This window comes from Natrix helvetica (genome assembly GCF_964273705.1).
Source record: "Natrix helvetica genome assembly, chromosome: 2".
NCBI classification, from domain to species: domain Eukaryota; kingdom Metazoa; phylum Chordata; class Lepidosauria; order Squamata; family Natricidae; genus Natrix; species Natrix helvetica.
Window position 1 is genome coordinate 270,751,836 of NC_138552.1, and position 23,174 is coordinate 270,775,009.

The 23,174-nt window shown below is 43.5% G+C and overlaps 1 protein-coding gene across 2 annotated transcripts in view; it reads left to right on the top strand.

Moving 5' to 3' along the window:
- The first annotated feature begins 3,288 nt into the window (after positions 1-3,288).
- DPYSL5 (dihydropyrimidinase like 5) overlaps positions 3,289-23,174 on the top strand; it is a 73,440-nt gene continuing 53,554 nt past the window's right edge. For both annotated transcript variants that reach the window (XM_081945562.1, XM_081945563.1), the window contains exon 1: positions 3,289-3,416. The gene's annotated coding sequence lies outside the window, so the exon portion shown is untranslated. The remainder of the gene's footprint in view (positions 3,417-23,174) is intronic.

Here is a 23,174-nt window from a genome sequence, read left to right on the forward strand (position 1 = left end):
TAAAGACTCAAGATAGATAATAAAAAATATACACAGGCAGCTTTCATAATCCAGCTCTGCTTAATGTTCCTCGCATGCATCAGAAAAATTGCACAGTTTTCCTGGCTGAGAAAACAACAAGAAAAGCCATGTATGTCAATGGATTTAAGAATGCAAGTGTCCAGAACGTCTTCTATCTCTATTTTTTAAAAGTTATATATTTTCTGCAATATACGAATGGCATTTGTGGAAAACTAAGAGGCAATGGGATAATATGCCCAGGAGAGGGTACTCTAATGTAAGATTACATTTTCAAACTCCCCTGATTTATCACCACTTTTACTCCCTGCATTTTGAAAAATGCTATCAGGATGATAACAATTATTGCAACAACTGCTATTGTTAAAAAAAAAAAAACATCTTCTATTTGAACGCAAGTTTATACCACTTTTGTGCCTAGTTGGCTCCTGGACCGTTCTCCTGACTGACCTTTCTGAAGCATATTTTAAAGTTTCTTACCTTCATTATAGAGCTATATCCTCTTTGCTTGTTCATTATATCACAGGTGATGCTTTCCATAACCACCTTTTCTGTAAGATTAAAAAGTTTAAAACAATAAGACCATACTCTTCTCTAAAATAGTTGAAGACCACTGTTAGAACTTTTAAAATGTTTTAAAATTAAATGGCAAAATTGGTCAGCATAACATTAAAGAAAAAGCATAAACCATGACATTGGCGGAAGAGTAGCGGACTAAAAGTACCACATGACAGCAATACTATCATATCAATACTATTACCAAGTCTATTACTTTTACTTGTTTCTGCCTATCTTCCTTTAAGGCGTATCTTCCATTAGGAGAAAACATGTAGAGAACATAATGCAAATATCAAGATAGTTCCTGTCTATGGCTAAACAAAATTTAGGAGCACCTGTAAGCCTTCAATCAAGGGTAATCTTAGCAGCTGTCCTGTCATAAAAAAAAAGCACATTCATTTTTCTTGGACCTAAAATGCTAAAAACTTTAAAGATCATCAATAAGATTTCAAAATGAATTTGGAAACTGACACTCGTTGCAGCTATTTCAGCAGAACATCTGACTTTTTAATAAAAAGCGTAGTTAAGCATTTAGCTGATGCATTCTTATTTCATTCATTTAAAAAGCCATCTCATTTCTTTGGCAATATTCTTATGACCAGAAACTAAGAACAATGTAGGATGACATGACACAAATAGATGGATTAAAATTTCTAGCATGTTTTTTTCACAAAATGTTTAGCATTAGTGGTAGGTGATGACATTGGAGAGTCTTGTTTATTAAATTCTGGGCTTGCAAAAATAAATTTTATCTGAAAGGACAATTAGGCAGTACAAATTTGCTGAGAATGATTATTCATAATCAAGAGAAAAACAACAATAGCCACAGAGGATTCTGGAATGGGTGGCCATAACAAATCTAGTATATTCAATCTAATGCAAAGTGAACAGAAGATGAAAAAACATTTTCCCAACTTAGAAATTCCATTTTTGGCATGTACTGGTGTGCTACTATGTGTCAGACTAATAACAATTGGAAGGTACCTTGGAGGTCTTCTAGTCCAACCCCCTGCTCAGGTAAGAAACTATAACATCTCAGACAAATAGTTGTCCAGTCTTTTCTTAAAAACCTCCAGTATTGGAGTATCTACAACTTCTGAAGGCAAGCTGTTCCACTGCTTGTTTTCACTGTGAGGAAATTTCTCCTTAAGTTCTAGGTTGCTTCTCTTTGATTAATTTCCACCCATTGCTTCTTGTTCTGCCTTCAGGTGCTTTGAAGAATCCCCCTCTTCTTTGTAACAATTCCTTAAATATGGAATAATTCTATTGTGTCACCCCAGTCATTCTTTTAATTAAATGGACATACACAATTCCTGCAACTGATATTTATGTTTTAGTCTCCAGCCCCCCTAATCATATTTGTTCCTCTTCTCTGCACTCTTTTTAGAGTCTTAACATCTTTTTTATATTGTGGCAACCAAAACTGGATGCAGTACTCCATGTGTGGCCTTACCAAGGCCTTATAAAGCCATACTAACACTTCACATGATCTTGATTCTATCCCTCTGTTAAAGCAACCTATGTGTTGGCTTTTTTGGTGGCTGCAGAACACTGCTGACTCATATTTAAGTGGTTGTCCAAGATCCCTCTCACAGGTACTACTATTGAGATAGATACCACTTATTCCATACTTGTGCATTCGGTTTTTCTTGCCTAAATGCAGAATCTTAATTTTCTCACCATTGAATTTCAGTTTGTTAGATAGAGCCCAGTGTTCGTCAAGATCCTTCTGTATATTGAGTCTATCTTCTGGAGTGATGGCTATTCCTGCCATCTGGATGTTGTCTGCAAATTTGATGAGTTCCCCTTCTATCCCCTCATCTAAATCATGTATGACAATATTGAGGAGTATTGGACTTAAGACAGAACCTTGGGGTACTCCATTGCATACTTCCCTCCATGTAGATACCGTTCCATTGAGGACTACATGTTGAATAAAGTTGGTCAGCCAGTTACAAATCCATCTGGTGGTGATGCTGTCTAACCCACATTTTTTCTATTTTATCAAGTAATAGCTTGAGGCCTACTTTAATCTGGGGTAGGCATTTGGTGCTTTTACATGTGTTAGGGAGACTAAGGATTTGAAGGTGATAGCAAGGATAAAAATGGCTTCATGTGTTGCCTACTTTCTCTAAAGAGCACCTAATTATCATTGTTTTGGGGTATGCAGATTCATTCATTCATATAGAATGAACAGAAAGCCATCAACACTGAAATACATTTGACAAAACTGGTTCCAATTCAGGCCAGGTTACCATATTAACCACAGTTGTAAAAAACAAAAACTAAAAATAAAGATAACATTGTATTTGAACCAACTCCTGTTCAACAGGAAGAAAGGAGCTCCTAATGGTTAAGATCTGTGTAGTTTAATAGGCCCATTTTTGCTTCCCCATCATCTTTTTGTTTCTAACTTGAGCTTGCAGTCCACATTACAGTCCTAGATGCAACTCTCACCACCAGGGAAGCCTTCCACTCATAATACGCCCTATACAGGGGGGGGGGTCTTTGGTCCTCAAAGAGGCCCCAGTGCCTTCTCCACAATCACCATGGTAACCTAGGCACCGGTTCAGAGGATGGAGGAGGCCGCACCCTACCCTTCAAGGCCTGTTCCTCTGGTTGGCGCTGAGCCTATCGGGAATCGCAGTTCTCTGCTGCTGAGGGCCCCGCCCCCTCGGAGGCAAGAGAAGAGCTGCCATTGGTCCAAGTGATAGAAGGAGGGCAGGATCCCTCCCTCCCTCCTCGCTCGGAGGGAAGCAGGTGAACGCGGGTGGCAGCTGGGCGAGGACGATCGGCGGCGGACAAGCTAGCCAGCGGGCGTCGGGAACAGTCATAGCAGGGTGAGTAGAAGGGTGTCGAGGGGAAGCCGTCGGATTCCATCTCTCCCTGCAGACGCGGGAATTCGGGCGGGCGAACCAACCGAACAACCGATGAAGAGTCTGCCTGGATAAAACATCAGCGGGCTTAGTTAAAGATCGCGGAGACGCGGAGAAGGAGCCGCGCGGTCCCCTCGACGCCTTGCGGGAGCTGCCTCGGGGGCTGCTTTCTCTGCGGGGTCGGACGATGGGGTGATGAGCCGGGGCGTGTCTTCCCCCTTTGTCTCGGGGTTTGGGAGCAGAAGCTGCAGCCCAGGAGCAGCATCGATCGCCTCTAGGAGAAGGGCGGGTGGCTGCGCCGCGGGGAGGCGTGGGGTGCTTTTGCACCTGTACGCGCCCTTCCCTCGGTGCTCGGTTTGCCTCCCGGCGTGTTGGCCGGCTGAGGCCGCGGGGCGATTGGCGGGAAGGGTGTAGCCGGTGGGGTCTGCGCCCGGCCTTGCCCCTTGAGCCTTATTCTGGTGCTCGTCGGCCGGTAGCTCTCTCGCCGCCTTGCACGGACGTCCCCCTCTCCCTCTGGGATGCTCCTGGAGGCGCCCCGCTCTTTGTGCGCCTGCGGCGATGAGGGCGACGGTGGGGCCTTTGTTTGCGCGCGCTGGACTAGTCGCTGCCCTTTCTCGGGGGACGCGCAAGGAGAAGGGCGGGGCGGCGGCTCGGGCTCTTTCGGTGTGGTGATGGTGGGGGTGGGTGGGGGTGGGCTGCCTACTGACAATGGCTTCCACACTGGGAATTGGTGCAGGGCTGGGCTTTGTCGGGGCTCCTCCGACCTCCCCTTTCCAGTGCAGCTCCAGCTTGGTAGACTCGGCCCTCCAGCGCCTGTCTAGACTTGGTGACCCTCCTGTTTCCCAGCTGGGAAACTGAGGCAGCAGGTGGAAGGGTCCTTTCCCAGCTTCCCAGTGGAGAAAGGCTATGGATTTAGCAACGGGGGTTGGGTGGGATTCCAGGCAGCTTCTGTAAAGAGAAAAGGGCAGACCCATTGAAAAGTTGCTTTAGGAATTCTTTGCCTAGTGGTTGGATTTGTATCATAACCCTTTTGGGCTAAAGTAAAGGAGGCTGGCTCTTTTGTGGCTCAACATTTTCAGCATTCAGTCATTGCCTTGGCCTGCTGTGTGAACTAATATTGTCATGTCATTGTGTGGTTTATTTATTTGGGCATAATAGCTTTTGGGAACATAGCAAGTGTCTTTTATAATCCAGTTCCAAAGTTTAATGTATAGTACTAATCTAAGTAACTTATAAGATTTGGGAAAGATGATACACAGAGACTGCTTTTCTGGGCCATATCTTAAAAACAAAGGTTGTAGTATCTGCTTCTGTGCCATCATTGCATGTTGAAAGAGTAGCCAGGAACCTCCAGTGATGGAAAAACATGCCTGTTTCTAATAATGAAGATTTGACTCAACCTGCCTTGTGTGTTCTATTCTGCTTTGAGTTATAGAATTCCATCCATTCCATATGAGCCATTTTGCCTTAGAATGCCTGAAGTGTTCCAGTCCAGCTTAGCAAAAACAAACAAACAAACCAACAAACATGTTCTGGCAGGGTTCTCATTAATCTAGTAGTCCATTATAAACCATAGAATAGTTAAAAGGAGTCTCCCTGGAAAAAGAATGCTTGACCTGATGAAAAGGTCACTCCATGAGTCTTGTACTCAATCAGACACTAAGTCTAAGTAGAGGAACCTTTAGGGAAAAGAGATGTTTGATTAGTGGATTTAGCCTCCCTCCCTCTCCCTCCCTCCCCCCTCTCTGTGTGTCTGTGTGCATGCCATGTCTTTTAAAAACCAGAAACAATCAGATTCCTATGTTGAATTCATCTCTGCAATATACTGAACAAGGACATGAATTCTGCATCTTGTTCCTTCTCACAACTTTCTCTTTGCCTGATTTTTCTTCATATCTAATATAATTAAAGCTAAGTGGGACATCCATGCAATTAGGCTAAATGATACAATAGGGGCAGCCTTTTGTCTGTCACATTGCTTTCTCCCTGACATCTATCAAGGGAGTTGCTGATTGCCCAGCCTGGACTCTTTGGAGAAGGAAATCCCACCTAAATCTTTGCATTAGACTAAGCATTCATTCTTGATTAATAGAATACATTTTGCATGCAAATAGTCTTGGAGCTGTTTCCTCCTTTTTTTAGAGAGGGAAACTCTTATCTCAGCATGTTTACTCAGAAGTAAAACTTACAAAAGTCAATGGAATTTAATTTCCTAGCAATATAACTAGACTTTCAATATTGCGGACTGTTTCTGTACTCAGATGGATGTGGAATAATGTTTTCCTGACAATGTATTGGCATCAAGCAGGTTTATATAAGTGTTTGTCTTGAGCAATGTTCTGTTGAACAAAAACTGGTATACAAATAATGTTTTTGTTACCCTGGCCTAAGGCTTAGAAAAATATTTCTCCCCATAGAACCTGAGATTGGTGCTCAGGAATTATTTCAATACATACACAAACACACACATAGATTGCTTTCTCCTTTTTGGTGTGTTCAGTTATTCCTCTTGCAGAAGAGCTGAGACCCTCTGAACCTGTTATCCTTTAGATTTCTGAAACTACAACCTCCATCCTCCTCCATAAATATGAACAATAATTATTGAACGGAAAAAAATATGCACCAGAGTTGGAACTTGCCTAGGAAAGTTGGGTCTGTTGATGGGGCATGGCAGCAGCTGCCTTTAGTCAGGTTGCTGTGACACAAACTATAGTTGTTTAATTACTGCTTCTATAGTCTAATTAAAACACAGTGCTGCCCTGTGTACAGAAGTCCCTCTGCAAATAAACTAACCCCCTTTCCCCATCCACTTCCAAGTGGGGTGATGGAGGCTTGGCCTTATGTTCCTGAGCTGATTTCACAGTACTGCAGATTTAACTCATTACATTTTTAGTAACTAGCCTTGATATCTTTCTATTCATGCATTATATTGGTTTTATTCTTGTAGCAGGCCTGGAAGTTAGACAAGTTTTAATATCCTCATATATCAAGTGGGGCTAAAAAAAGAAATGACTTGACTGTGATTCTGTAGAGAATTTGCGACTGTGGGGCTTGAACCAGGAGCTGCCTGGCTCTTCATTGTCGTGCTATGTACATTTAGTTGTTGTAACAGAGCTGCAAGTTGTGAAGGGAACCGCTAATTATATGCTGCAGCTGTTCAAGACAACCACATGTCTTGAGCTGGTCTGATATCCAGAGTCATGAAGGGATTTCTTCATTGCATGGATGAAGGGGTCCCTGCATTGTTGTAAGAGGAGCATGCTCTTCCTGGTATATGGTCAACACCATATAGTAGCCTTGTAAGGCATTACTATTGTTCTACTTGAGTCTGCCATTTGCACCTCTATAACTGTCTGGTTTAGTTCTGCAACCCAACAAGACAGACACAGAGTTCAACGGATAATTAGAACTGCAGAAAAAACAATTACTACCAACCTGCCTTCCATTGAGGACCTGTATACTGAATGAGTCAAAAAGAGGGCTATGAAAATATCCACAGACCCCTCACATCCTGGACATAAATTGTTTCAACTTCTATCCTCAAAATGTCACTATAGAGCACACTGCACACCAAGACAACTAGACACATGAACAGTTTCCCCCCCCGAATACCATCACTCTGCTAAACAAATAGTTCCCTCAACACTGCCAGACTACTTTACTAAGTCTGCATTACTATTACTATTAATCTTCTCATTGTTCCTATCACCCATCTCCTCCCACATATGACTGCAGGACTGTAACTTTGTTGCTTGTATCCTTATGATTTATATTGATATTTATTTATTGTTTCCTGATTGCTTATTTGTATCCTATGACTATCATTAAGTGTTGTACCATGATTCGTGACAAATGTATCTTTTCTTTTATGTACACTGAGAGCATATGCACCAAGGACAAATTCCTTGTGTGTCCAATCAAACTTAGCCAATAAAGAATTCTATTCTATTCGATTCTATTTCTTCAAGGATAAATTCAGAGAAGTCTATGAAAAAAACCCATCCTTTGGAGAAATGGGGAAAAAATTAAGGTGTTTTTTTTTAAATCACAAACCCAATTTTAAGAACTGCTAACAGAAACAACATGAACATGACCGTAAGCTCAAGTTGAATCTTTATGAAGCCTCAATCAAACATGCTTGAAATGCATAAAGCTATTTCTCTGCAGGAGGAGGACCAAAGTTCCTATGTTACTTGCAGTTCTACTGCTGATCATGATGTAATCATGATATAATGATACGTATATCTCTCTCTCTTAGGAGAAAACCAGGGGTGGGTTCCTGCCAGTTCTAACCTCTTCTATAGAAGAGGTTCCACAAATCTACAGTGCTGTTTAGAACCGGTTCCAGCTCTCTCCCCCCGCCCATCCGCCCATCATCAAGATGAAGAGCGAGAGGAGGAATTCTGGGAGTTGAAGTCCACAAGTCTTAAAGCTGTCAAGTTTGAACACCCCTGGGTTTTTTTTTCCTAAAGGGTTAGGGGTGCAAGGGTCTTGCGTGCTTCAAATGCCAGAGTTTCTGAGCCAACATTTTGGTTGATAAGCAAGAGCCTTGTTAAGTGAGTTTCACCACATTTTACAAGTTGGCCATGCCCACCCAGTCACGTGGCTGGCAAGCCACTCCCACCCGGTCACATGGCTGGCAAGCCATTCCCACAAAGCAGGCCACACCTACAGAAGAGGTTCTAAAAATTTTTGAAACCCACCACTGGAGAAAACATACATGTCCTCCTGCTACTCTTCCAAGGGTGACCCTCACTTTCTTCAGATGGAAGCTAAAGCTCTGCGTTACTTGGTTCCATTTAAATTAGGAGTGTCAAACTCCAGGGCCGGGGGCCGGATCCGACCCACGAGGTGCTTAGATATAGCCTGCGGGGCCACCCTGGAAACAGTGAAGGACCGGCCCGCAGTGTCTTTGCCAGCAAAAATGGGAGTTTTTCGCTGGCAGAGGTTTGCAGGAGGCCATTGCAGCTGAAAACAGTGCTCGGGAGCCCGTTTTCACGGACAGAGCACTCAGGCACCCCCGACATGAGTGATGTTGAGCTGGCCACACACACTCCTAGCTGCCCCCCTTCCTCAAAGTCAAACACAACCCTGATAAAATAGAGTTTGACACCCCTGATCTAAATGCAGAGTAGCTAATCTGTCTGTCTCTGCATCCAATGATCTGTATTTGGCCCATTCCTTGCTTTGGGCATTAGTTTCATTTTTGTTTTGCTAAGTGTGTCTTCATGTTATGATGGGTTTGCCTTTCCTACCTACCAATCCAGAGGTGGTTCCAGGATTCGTTGGAGAACTTAAGGGTTTGATCAGTGCTTCCTGACTTGAGGAGAGAGAGGCTGAAGATGGCAAGGGGTTAATCATCCCTGAATGTGCCAGCATGCAAAAAAATGCCACTATGTGACACTTTGACTTAATTAAGAATATTCATCCATGCTTTATGCTATGAAGATGAAGGAGTAGGAAAAGGAAAGGATGCCCAGGTAGGATAATTATTATTTACTAAACATGCATATCACTCAATGACTCTGGGTGATTTACCAATAAAAACATTTTAAACAAAAAATATATAAAACTGAACAATAGAGAATGAGAAAGATAATCAAAAAAATGGGCAGGAATGAAAAATAAATTAACCTACCCAATCGAAAGGGGCTTCATTTATCCTCACCAAAGGCAAAGAGTAGGAAAAAGAAAAAGCAAGTGGGGAAAAAGGCAATAATATATGTGTGCATTAATCAGAATTCATATTCTGGATTTATACAATAAATTGAATCCCATATTGGCCATATTGATTAGATTCATAAAACTCATTAGGCTAAAATGTGGCTGTTTAATTTGTGATTCAGTACATTGTATTAAATCTCGGCAAGAAGCAGCACCTGGGAATATTTGACAGGTAGCTTTCTGCTATTCAGCTTACTAAGGTTCCTGGCAGTGCTCCATTTTCTCTCAATGTGGAGGGAAGCCAATATTAGATGGGTAGCCTGAAAAGTTGAAAATCATCCCCAAAGAAGACGACCAATGACTTTCAATATTATGGCCAAGAAAATGTTCATTACTTCATTTATTTAACTTTTATATACCAAAATAGCATGACTCATGTTGGTTTACAATCATTAAAAAATTTAAAGAAGACAAAACATTGTATGAATGTGTCCATAGACTCAAGTTTGACTTGAAGGATACTTTACTTTTGTTTTTAAAGCTATGGTTTCTTCAGGTTTGTGCAATCTTGGAGTTTGCCGATCTGTTGCAATTAGAATTTGAATTAGTGTGGCTGAATTTCGGACCCCATCAAACTGAATTGGAGCTGGGTTGAGTGTGTTGGCATTTTCTTCTCCCGGGTGTCCAGTTGTAATTTAGCATGTGGAAAATGCTGCCTTCTGATAAGTTATGTGATTCTTTGGTTAAGATCTTTTGATCATATAGGACTGTTGCAGGAAGCAAACTCCTAGCATGGTTGTATACAGCTAGGTGGAAGAGATCACTGAATAAAAAGGCATAGATCTGGTGGTGATCTAGAACAGGGGTGTCAAACTCAAGGCTTGTGGGCTGAATCCGACCCATGGGGTGCTTAAATCTGGCGCACAGGGCCACCCTGGGAGCAGTGAAAGACCAGCCCGTGGTGCCTCTGCCAGTGAAAATGGAGCTTGGGGGGGGGGGGTTGCACATGGCCCTCCCGAGCTCTGTTTTTGCTGGCAGAGGGCTGCAGGAGGCCATGCAGCTGAAAATGGATGTCAAGCTGGTCACACACACCCAGCCCCCCAAGGTCAAACACAATCCTGATGTGGCCCTAATGAAATTAAGGGTGACACCCCTGATCTGGATGATTCCTTAACTATGGCTGTTTGATCTACGTATTTGTTTTTCATGGTTTCTCTTGTTGGAAGAAAGAATAAAGGTATTGATGGTAAAAGAATTCCTTTTTCAACTTCATTCCAGTTCATATTGTAACATAAAAATAGTTTAATAACTTGTCCAAGACCGATTTACTGCAGAAAGATTCGTGTCACTTTTTAAATAATTGATGCTTAATTCTGAGGACTTGAACATGATGTGATATATAACATCATAGTATATTTTGTATATTTTGTATACAAAAGTATATTTTGAAGCAAGCAGCTTGCTTGAGGTAATTCAGAGCTTCCTAAATGCATCTACCCATTCTAGAGCAGGGTGTCAAACTCATATCACGTCGTCGTCAGGTGACGTATCGGGACTTTTTCCCGTTCACTAAACCGGGCATAGGCGTGGCCAATGCATGATGCATCTGGACTGCGGGCTGTGAGTTTGACAGCCCTTTTCTAGAGTGTGTAGAGATAATGATTTCTTTCATGCATTTGTCAAAGAATCAACAGTTACAGATACAGATTTCAATATATAAATGTGTAAAACAAGCACATTGAAACAATTCTTGAAAAAAAAGGTTAAAATATTAGGTAGATACAGAGACAACTTGCAGCTGGCTTCTAAACTATTTAGTCCTTCAATCTTTTTTTAAAAAGTAGAGTATGTATTAAAAATTCGGTTGCCAATTCTTGCTTTTTTAACAGATATTCCTGTCTTAACAAGATAGGTTTAAGTCATTCTACGTGATGCATTTGAAGCAGGGGTGGGCTTCAAAAATTTCAGCAATGGGTTCTCTGCCTGGCTGCTGGGTGGGCGTGGTGATGGTGGGTGTGGCCTAGTTGGCCTCCTGCACCACAGCGAGGAGAGGGCGTTTTCACCTTCCCCAAGCTCTGGAGGCATTCCTCGAGCCTCTGGGAGGGCGAAAACTGCCTCCCCTGGGCTCCGGAGGCCTTCCGGGAAGCCTGTTTTTCCCCTTCCTCGAGCCTCTGCACGAACCCTGCACTTACCTTACATCCAAAACAGGCCGTGTGGAGGGGCGGGGTGGACGGAGCCAGCCAGGGGTGGGATTTGGAGGTTGCCGAACCAGCCATAACGTTAGCTACAGGTTCTTTCGAACTCGGCAAATCCGTAGCATCCCACCCCTGATTTGAAGTATATGTGTGTGTGTAAAAGTAATGTATATAAAGATTTTAAAAATAAGGAAGTCCCACTGTATTGAAAGCAAAATAGTAATGGATTGGAGCTTGAAAATTTAAATAATAAACATTTATGTAGAACTTGAGAGGGTTAAAGCTATTTAGAAGTACACTTTTCAGTTTCTTAATTCTGTAAGATCACATAAATAATCCTCCTGAGGGAGTATTTTTTTTTAATGTACACATAATGAATGTTTTGCTTTAAACACATTCTTGTATATATAAGACATGGATCTGGTGACTTTTTGATCTGTATTTTAGTCATCATGCTACTTTATTTGAGTTTAGAATGCCTTATGATGAAAATGGAAAGTTTTCCTCATAAGTTTTAAACATGATAACCAACAGTTTTTGGGCCTCAAAGCCCATTAGTAACTTGCGTAATGACTTTAACATTGGTGTTATCCTACAATGGTTCCAATAGTATGACCTTATTTAGAAGAAAACATGATTAATAATGGCAGAGTAGAGACTTCGCAAAGCAATGGTTATGTAGACAGCAACTGGATTTTTTTTCTTATTTCTTAATATGGAAGCTGGAACATTTGTTAAATAAAAGTTTTAAATAGATTTCAAGGGCCAGAAAAATAAAATATTATACAAATATTCTTTCTCTTTGTATCCTCTCTAGTTTAGAATTGATGAAATAATGTGATCCAATAGTGCATAATTATCAACAAATGGAACTGTTGTTGCTGATAACTCATGATAGAACTACATTTGACATTAAATGCATATTTTATGCAGTGTTCATGTATTTTTAGCGCAACAAGCGTTGTTGGAAACTCATGCAAATTATGTCTGACCAATGGAAATTTAAACCTTTTCTTTGCCATCCTATAAATTCCTTTCACATGCATATCAATGTTGCTATTATGTTTTCGAATAATTTTTTTTGTAAGTGGCATGTATCTCTTTTAGGACTGAATAAATGGGAACAATTGATTATTCTTTCTTTACAGGTCCAGTCCCAATTCTGTTTAGGTCTTTCCATAGCATTTGTTTGCATTAAAATAGTCAACATAATATTAATAGCGGTAATAATAAGGAAAAGGAGAGGGAGGAGAAGGACAAATCAATTATTTTAACTCATGATGCACCTAATTTGATGTCTTTTGAGAACTTTGGTTATCTGCAATAAAAAACTAGCATAACTATTTAAACTATTTATACTAAAGGCTATAGTTGCTGAATGAAGCATTAAGTGAGCAAAGTACATGTTCTGATGACTTAAACACTACAAAGCTTTGTGTGATCTGTTAAGGGCCATACTTGGAAACCTCAATTTCCATCAATCCATGGAAGGTGTGGAATGGTACAATGGGGTTGTTAAGGATTTGTTAGGTTTAAGTTACCTTATTGCTCCTTATGGAACTTCCCCAGTCCTTGAAAAAAAAACCCAAACAGCCATTCCAGAGAGGCTCTGGGCATCATAAAAGTGGTTCTAGTAGGTTTCACGACACACACACCCCGCGGTACATTTTTTGCTCATTTCTTTTAAATAAAAGTTGATAAGGATTAACAAGAGGGAGAAATCGTTATTCTACTTTTTCTTGCTCCTTTCTATGCTGCTGTAATGAGTTTCAGAGGCATTTGGCTCATTGTTGATGGGAACCAAGAATCTGGTGATTGCTGGTGAATCTCCCCTTTCTTAAGATTGTCTTTCATTTTTATTAAAGAAAAAGTTGTTGCTTAAAACAACCACTACCAGTGGACTTGTGACTCTTTTGATGTGGAGGTCTCATACAATATTCAAATATTTGGTTATTAAGTACTAAGAATATGCATGAGCAAATGATATAACTAATACATTTGTTCATTTTTTTAAGTGAGCATTTTCTTGTGGAATCTTCTGATACAATTTTTTTTGTAATGATAGTTTCCAAAACTTCTATATTTTCACACCTCCAGCACCATGTTGGGAAACAAGTATTATCTATTTAAGTATAGCTCATGTTTAATTAATCTATGTACGAAATTTTGTATTCTGGAGTTTGTTTTCTTTTTTAAGATAGACAAGAATTTTAGTTTTAGGCTTTTGAATATAGAGGAACCCTAACTCAAAGCTTCATTTCTGGATTCAAGCCCCAAATCTATAACTGGAAAATAGCGAGCTGAAATCAACAAGGCAAACCACTCTGAACTAGAAGAACTAGCAGCCCAATTTAATTTAGGATATCTGAAACTTGGATTTAATTTCCCGCATTTCTTTTTACCAAGGGCCTTTTTATTTTGTTTTGTGATTGCTATAATGGAAGGATTTTGGGATTGTCAAAAGCTCCAGAATTTGGGATTGTAAGGACTGATCCTGTGCTGAATAAGATGTGGCAATGGAGCATGGCTGCTTTCAATGAATCATAGAAATTTAGGATGTATTGAAATTGAATTTGCCGCATGGTTCATTTTCTATAAGCTTCCTTGAGGCTGCAGAAATTAACTTGGTATTAATTAAATGGGCTAATTTGCATTATGTATTTATTTACTTATTTACTTTCCCACTTTTAAGAATTGAATACGGTAGGTTTCCCTATGCTATTTAGATGTCTGCAAATCATTGGGATTGCCTTGTCTCACTTTTTGGGCCAGAATGATAACACTGATTCTTCTATTTTGAGAGCAAGTTAATCCGATGTTAAAATCAGATGTTTTGCTAAATTGTAATGCATTTTTTTTAATTTTTAGTTTAGTATAATGAGTTAGCTCAGCAATTAGGAATGGCTTCGTGCAAATGAAGCTATTCTGTTTGTTTCATTAAATCACGACTTAGCATAGGATACCCCATTCTTTTGAATGAGTTACCACATTTGGGATTTTGATGATATATTATAGGCATTATGGCTGCTGTGGTGGAGAGAGTTTGCCCATTTATAGAATGGCTGCCATATGGCATGCCCAGTTGTAACAGAGACAATATGTCACCCAAAGAAAAATCTAGAGACACTTGAGTGATATTTGAAGGCTAATGCCAGCCCTAGTGTGACATTTGAATATTGAGGGATCAGCAACTGGTCATGAATCATTTATTTATTGATTTCTAAAAACAATGTGCCCATCATTGCGGTGTTGTTCCTATCTTTGTATTCCAGTGTTGTGACTTGCAGGTTTTGATCTGACATTGCGAGTGTTACTTTTGAAATACTTCAGGTAAAATATGATGCTGCCTATCACTTTCTCAGTGTCTTGTTTTTTGTTTTCTGAACTGTTCATTAGCCCCCTTTTCGAAATATACTTAGCCTTTCAGGGAAAAGGAAGTTTTTCGGCAACCAAACGATGCCACATGTTTCCTAGCTCTTGAAATTGAGTTTCCCTGTTCTATTTAGATGTTTACAAATGAGGGGGCTTATATATTACCGTCTGTGCCTCTTATTCCTTTACCAGTTTCATGGTTTTGTGCGTTCCCTAGGAGTGACAGCAAACCTACAAGGAAGGTCCTAGGACAGGGGTCAGCAACCCGCAGCTCTGGAGCTGCATATGGCTCTTTCATCCCTCTGCTGCGTCTCCCTGTCGCTCAAAATATGTGCCACTACCGCCAATGTGTGACACCCACTGGCACACAATTTATCGAGCTTTTTGACCCCCGGTAGGTTTTGTGGCTCCCGGTATTTTCTTTTCTGTGGGAAACAGATCCAAATGGCTCTTTGAGTGTTTAAGGTTGCCAACCCCTGATCTAGGAGATAGTGACTGGAGACCACTTTTGACTTGTGTACTCTTACGTTTTATACCAAATGTGACTTCCTTGACAGCTTTGGAAAACTAAACCCGTAGTTTGCCCTAGAAATGCCGAAGTCTCTAAAAGAGGCCACAGATGAACAGCTCCTTTGCCTACCTTCAGATCTCTCTGTAATGATTCTTGTCCTCAACAGACTGTCAGTATTCACGACATGGACTTCAAAACAAAGAGCTGTATAAAAATCATCTGCTGTCATTGCTTGGAATCTTTTCAAATCCCTTTGCTCATTAAGCTTTCACTAACAGCTCCTGTCAAAAAAAGAGAGAGAGAAAGAGAGAACACACCAAAACAAAACCTGCTTTCATCTCCGTGCTGCAATGCACCAGTCATTATTGAAAATTGCTGGCACTTTGTGAAAGAGGAATATCTGGTGCCTGATTTTTTGCAGGCACGTTTTAATGGAGGATTCTCTCTGGGTTTGGTATATGCTATTAGTAGGAATCTGTGGGATGCCCTCCTTCTGCCTTTAAATCCCAGCGCCAAATTGGACATGCATCTCTGCTTTACTTCAGCTGTAAAATGTTTATGTCTGTCTGGAGAAAAATACTATGGGGATAAGACACCCATAACACCCCTTGGGGGTCTGTGTTCTGTTAAGATGCAGCCTGTTGTGCCTTAAAATGGCTTCTACTGTACTGCTGTAAAATGGCTTCTACTGTACAGCGCAGTGGAGTTGCCATGGTAATGGCTTCACAATACTCCACAAGTGGGCTCCCTCTGGTAAGGGGGAAAATCCAACATTAGAAATTACGTTTGGTCCGGACATTTTCCCCCTCTAAATAAATACCTGGTCAACGCCGGGTTATCAGCTAGTTGAGGATAAAAAGTCTCCTCTTTTCCTGTGCCTAGTTCATTTGTATTCTGTTCCAATTCAAGTATTTAGGAACTCACACAATCCCTTATAGACCTGTGCCATCCCAGGAATGCTTTTTAATTGCTTTGTACGTGTAAAGCTTGAATGTTAGGAAGAAACTCTTTGTTGGCTGTGTTTACGTATCGCCCTTTAAGCTGTAATGTGGTTCATTTGTTTTGGTTTACTGCAAGTACAGTATCCATCTGATCGCCCAGGTCCCAACGAAAGTGTATCCAGTTCTGACTTTGTCCCACTGAAATGGACCTCCTTTTGTGGAAATATCTTTCCAAAGTTAATATTTGGAATGAAGGAAAACCATATCTAGGTGGTGAAGGACGAAGGACAACCATATCTTCATGAGTGTCAAACTTGGCGCTTAACATTGCTGTCACATGACTTATTGCTATGTTTTTTCCCTTTGCGGAGCTGGGATGGGCATAGCCTGTGCATGTCGCATCCGGCCTGTGGACCACCAGTTTGACACCCTGGAAGTTGTATTCAGAGGTATACATCATGGTTTGTCTTGTGCAATTGTAGTATGATCATGGGTATTGTGTGTTTTGGGAGAGCTTAGTTACAAATGTACAAAGGTGCAAAATGCTTGAAGAAGTTGGGGTGAAGCACCTTTTTAAAAAGCATCCGTGGAGGGAGAAATTGAATGTAAATAGATTGGTCCCCATGCTCTGTATCACTTTTTGGGGGGAGGGAATTTCTAACTTTATTTCAGTGGGCCTAGTGTCCTGGCGCAAGAAGGAGGAGTTCCTACTCAGTCATTGCACAGCTGGTCCCCCTGCTGAATCTAGTCTTGGGACCTAGGGAGAGGGATCCATTTTTTAAACTCCCACTCTTTTAGTCTAAAGCTGCATCTAGAATCCACGCAATAGGCTTAGCAGCTTTGCAAATGATGTTAGAGAATCCTTTTCACTTTCTTACTGTCTTAATGATACCCTTAAATCTGTTAGGTGCTAGAATCGGCTTAGAAGAAGAAAAAACCCTCTGGATTTTGATAGGGGGAAATAAATACAGTGGGCAGCAGAAGGGAGTGTGAACAATAGAGATGGGACAAAGGGGATAGTGGCTGTTTTTTTCATTCTAGGACACAAAGGCTTCTCTGTGTTGTGGGGGTTTTCATTATCTCATTGCTGCTTCTCTCCCCAGGGAGAAGAAAAACTGGCATTTATTAGACCCAAGCTGCCACCGGGAAACATTCAGTGCCACCTGTGTACTAAATCATCCTTGGGCAGTGGGCTTGAGTCTTAACACTTTCTTAAAACTGAAAGTGGGAGTGGGGGGAAAACTGGCCACAGGAAGTGGCAAGAAGAAGCAGGCAAGTATGGAAGGAAGGGATGCAAACATTTAGAGGAGTGAGTCCTGAAAGAGGGAAAGGAAATGTCAAACGGGCTTGGGATATATGCGCATTGTAATACAAAAGAAGGGACACGGTGGCTCAGTGGCTAAGATGCTGAGCTTGTCGATCAGAATGGTTGGCAGTTCGGTGGTTCGAATCCCTAGCGCCACATAATGGAGTGAGCTCCCATTACTTGTCCCAGCTTCTGCCAACCTAGCAGTTCGAAAGCACGTAAAAATACAAGTAGAAAAATAGGGAACACTTTGGTGGTAAGTAACAGCGTTCCGTGTGCCTTCAGCGTTTAGTCATGCCAGTCACATGAAGGAAACATTTTTGGACAGCGCTGGCTTTTCGGCTTTGAAACGGAGATGAGCACCGCCCCCTAGAGTCAGGAACGACTAGCACATATGTGCGAGGGGAACCTTTATCTTTTTAATACAAAAGAGAATAGGCAAATCAGAAGACCCAGTACTAATATGCCAAAAGTCAATCCAGCAGTCTTTCATAATTTCTGGAAGTAATTCCATGTCTGGATTTTTTCCTCTCCAAGAGATTCTGCAAATTCTGTTCAATTTGCTTGATGAGAATTTTTCAAACTTGAATGTTTGCAACAGTTTTGTGCAACTTCAGTTGGTCAAATACTGTAATGATATTGCTTCTTGTGGATTTGATATTTTTTCTTTTTAAAAAACAGGTACTTGCTTTACTCCAAATCAAATACTTTGGAGTAATAAGGAACCCAGGATTGTCCTTTTAACTGATGGCTCTGTAGAGCCTGATGAATACAAAGAGGACCTTCCTTGTTCTGATTCTTTTATTAGAGGAGTTTCTAGACTTGGTGATGTGTAGGTGATGTTTGGTGGCTTTGCAGAGGAAGAAGAGCTGAATAAGGCGCCCGAGTATGGGGTGCTTTTTATTTTGCATAATTCTTCCATCACTTCAAGCAAAAGGAAAATAATTCATTTCTGAATGTCTCAGGCACAGCCTTTGAATACATTTTGAAAGCAGCTATCTATCTCCAGCCTTTCCATCTGGAAACTAATGCAAATGCCAGAGCAAACCATTTTCTTCCCAAAGCCAGCCTTTTACATGAAAAGGGGCCAAGTGTATTCTCCTAGTAAGTGCTTTACAGTCCTTTGCTTTTGAGGCAATTTTAGAGTTCTCGACTGGAAGTAAACATAAAAAGACTGAGCTTTTTCAGCAGCTCTCTAGTATCTAAATCTAGTAGTGAATCTAAGAATTCCTCAAGAGTGAAATCTGAATGTCTAGATAGAGTTGGATTCTCTTGCCTGAGAGCAGCAGGACTTGTTGCTGTTTCTCTGAGGCCTTCATTTATAATCTTCTAGTGTCCATGTAAGGAAGCTTCAGTTTTCTATTCTAGAGGGGATCATCTTTTTAAAGGTTGTTGTTTGCACAGCATGGTGCTATGTATGTCAGTTTTCCAAAATGGCCACTACACAGAATCTGGGTTTTCTTCCTCCCTCAGTTGTTGCTCTGACGTGCTCAACTGCTATGAGAATGGACAAAGTTATAGCCACAGTTTTATAACTTAGTCGTCAACCTCACAGCTGTTGACCGCAGTTGTTCTGCAGCCTGTTTCCACCATTTCTCTCCATGACAGTACAAAATCCACTTTAATTCATTGATTTTATGGGTATGGAGGTGGGATAAGATTCATCGGCCTATTTTATGGGCTGCAGGGTTTAACCATTTGAGTGGGGTAGGAAGGATTATGTTTAATTCAGCTCTAAACTTCATGTATTTGTGTATAATTTTCCATGGCTGCAAATCTTAAAACAGTATTCTTTGTCATATGCCGAACAAATAAATTGTCTCCTCTGTAGTATCTCTTGGTCTGCTTGCTTTGCCTTTTTTTGCCCTATTTTATCATTAGATGCCCAGCTTGCAATATTCTGGCATTCTGTTTATAGTCCACACTGCTCTGCATTGTGTGTGACTGAACGGTGCTGAAACCTGAATAAACAGGCCTTATGGCTAGAAGCTTGGAAAAACTGTTCTTTTCCCAATCATCCCCAGTTGTACTTTTTCAAGCGGCTGTATCTGTTAGTATTGTTGAGCTGAAACCTTGAGATCAGGTTGTTGAATAACTGATTGGCCCTATTATGTTTGCTGCAGCTTTTCCAGCAGTTCTGAAACTGACTGTGACAAGCAGGAGGACTGCTTTCCTTGAGTGCTTTCAATCTCATTGTGTGGATTTTGTCTATATCCTGCAACCTTTCTTAAGTATTCTGGTGCTGTTTTCCACCTGATGAAAAAACCACATGCTTTTTCCTAGTTCCCCACTAGCAGCCCCGATGAAATTGCATGGCTGTAGAATTATCACAAGAGTCATTGTAGCTATTGGACTCTGCTACCTCTATCTTTTTTTGGGTGATCATGAATATAGTTGCCCACAGAAACAAAACATTTTCCAGTGGAAGAGAGTGGTCACGTGTGGGGTATTCTCAAAGCCGGATTGGTCCAAAGACTGAGAGTAAACTTCTTAAATACTCCTGCCTTCCATTCCTGCCCAGTTTCCTCTCAGTCTCTTGGTCCAAACACTGTTGAGAATTGTTTTTCTCTAGGTAGGAATAGATTTAGTTTTTATTTATTTTTATTTTTTTTCTCTTCAATCTGGTCTCGAATTTGGCTGAATTGGGCATTTTTAAAGTTCTCTTAAATTCTAAATTGCAGCTGCGGCCCAAGGGACAGTCCTTCTGCCTCGGGGGGTCGGGGAGGGCCCTGTGGGGCATCCACTCTTCCCTCCGCGGGCACGGAGCCTTAGCCCTATCCCCGGGTTTGCGGGGGTGCCAGCTCCTATCCAGCTGCAGGTGCGGCGTTCTTCTTTTCAGAGCGGAAGAAGTGGCGTCGGCACCACGAGGCTTACACGAGACGACGGAGCAGCCGCCGCTTGATTTGGGTGGCTGCCGCGCGCTTCGGCGTTTGTTTTTTTGACGAGACCGGTGACGCGAAGGGGGGAGTGTGCGCTGGTTAGCCGCGAGGCCCCCAGCGTCACGAGGCTGTTTGTGAGTCGTGAGAGACCAGGCTGAGCACCAATTTGGCCTCCTTTTGATCTGCGCGGGGCCCGGCGGCCATTTTAACTGTGCCACGTGCGCAGAGCCTTCATCGGCCTGCGAACAATTTGGGAGGCCCCGGCCGAGGCCTTTCGACCTAGTTTCATTCTCCCGTGCCATCCCAAGGCCCAGGTTCCGGAAGGGCCTACAGAGGCCTGAACCTTTCTCCTTCCAAGCTCCAGGACACGTGAGTGGGGCTATGGAGGAGGGCTCTGAGATTCCCCAGGGCCAAGCTAAAGGCCCGGTGAGGGGGGAAGAGGGCCTGGGGCAGGGGTTTCAACCCGGGTATCCCCCAGTAAGACCAGTGGCAGCACAGCGTCCCTCTAGAACAGTGATGGTGAACCTGTGGCACGCGTGCCACAAGTGGCACGCGGAGCCATTTGTCAGGGCACGCAAGGCGCTGCCGTGTCAGCTGGCCAGCGCGCATGCGCGCGCTGGCTAGCTGAGTTCACCTTTTCAAAAGCTATTTTTCGCCTTCCCCAGGCTCCAGAGGCTTTATAGGAGCCTGGGGAGGGCGAAAAGAGCCTCCACCGCCCCCCCCCCGGAGGCTTCAGGGACCGTCCCTGAAGCCTTTGGAACGCTTAAAACCACCCTCCGAGCAAACCGGAAGTTACTTCCGGGTTGCTCGGAGGGTGGTTTTAAGCGCTCCGGAGGCTTCAGGGACCGTCCGAGGCTTCCCTGATGCCTTCGGAGCGCTTAAAACGACCCTCCGAGCAACCCGGAAGTCACTTCCGGTTTGCTCGGAGGGTCGTTTTAAGCGCTCCGAAGGCTTCAGGGACCGTCCGAGGCTTCCCTGATGCCTTTGGAGCACTTAAAACCACCCTCCGAGCAACCCGGAAGTCAGAGGGTGGTTTTAAGCGCTCCAAAGGCTTCAGGGACCGTCCGAGGCTTCCCTGATGCCTTCGGAGCACTTAAAACGACCCTCCGAGCAACCTGGAAGTCACTTCCGGTTTGCTTGGAGGGTGGTTTTAAGGACTCCGAAGGCTTCAGGGAAGCCTCCGGACGGTCCATGAAGCCTCCGGAGGGCCTCCGGGGGGGTAGGGGGAGGCTCCTTTCGCCCTCCCCAGGCTCCTATAAAGCCCCTGGAGCCTGGGGAGGGCGAAAAAAGCATGTAAAAATGGGAGGGTCGCGCATTGTGCACGCATGCGCACTGGGGGTCGCGCATTGCATTATGGGTGCGGCACGCCCGCACTCGACCCCCCTGCGCTCCCCCCACTTGTGGCACGCGAGCCAAAAAAGGTTCGCCATCACTGCTCTAGAACCTCCACAAGGGAGGAGGACAGGAGGCATAGGGCCCTGGAAAAGACCTTTGCCAGGGCCGAAAGGCAGGCCAGGTCTGCAGGGCCTGCTTCTACCAGCAGGTCCAGTCTCCTATCAGACCACCTTCTGAGCAGTCTTCTCCTCGGGGTTTCAGCCACTCATCTCCTTCAGCCTCCCCTGCCAGGTCCTGCAGTTATTCCAGGTGAAGGGGGTCCCCCTCCCCTTCTCCTTTGATCTCTCCAGGTTTGGCTAGGGGGAGTCAGGTGGATCTCTTGAAGGGGACATCCAGGGGGCACTGTGCTTCGCACAGATTGGTGCCTCAGATTCCTGACCTCCTTATAGGGACATGGAGGATTTGGAACGCCTCACTGAAGGTATCAAAAGACTTATTTTTGCAGCCATCTCACGGGGCATTGCCCAGCGGGACAGGAGTTCCCACTCATCTAGGTCTCAAGGGGGAACAGGCCATCACCAGTATAGCGTGTCCTCCCCATCCATGTTTAGCGAGGCCTCGGCTATAGGGGAGGAGAATCTCTAGGATATGGGATTCTCCTAGGATGAGGACATGCCCCCCCGATCCTCCTTCTTCCTCGGGCCTTTTTCCTCCGGCTATGTTCAAAGTTCTCCTGAACAAGGCGAGGAAGACCACCAAGGTGGGCACAGGGGATCCCACGGTACCCCTACATAGGGACCCAAACATGGCCATGTTTTCAAACACGGCCACGAATAAGGAGGAGATTCCAGCCCCGCCCTTATTCACGCAGGTCTTGACCAATCAATGGTTCCGCCCCTCTAACTTTTCTAACCCTGGCACAGTGACGTGCGGTCAGTAGAGGCAGGGGAGGCAGGGCCTCACCTCTCTTCATGGAATAATAGTATATAATATTATATACTATATATAATATTATATACATCCGTCCGGCCGCGCCCGGGAGACGCGGAGGGAGCAATGTTGTCGGCGCCTCCGGATGACGAACCAGTCGCTTGCTTTCGTCATCGGGAGGCCGACAACATTTCTGCCTCCACGTCTCCCGGGCGCCGAAGCAGTCCGGCGAGCGAGCGAGTGAGGCAGCGAGATCTTAGGTCACTCGTCCACCGGACTGCTTCCGCATCTCCCGGGCGCGGATGGACGAAGGTAGCCAGAATGGCGCCGAAGCAGTCCGGCGAGTGAGGCAGCGAGATCTTCGGTCACTCGTCCACCGGACTGTCTTGGTGCCATTTTGGCTACCTTCGTCCATCCGCGCCCGGGAGATGCGGAAGCAGTCCGGTGGACGAGTGACCGAAGATCTCGCTGCCTCGCTCGCTCGCTCGCCGGACTGCTTCGGCGCCATTCTGGCTCCCTTCATCCATCCGCGCCCGGGAGATGCGGAAGCAGTCCGGTGGACGAGTGACCGAAGATCTCGCTGCCTCGC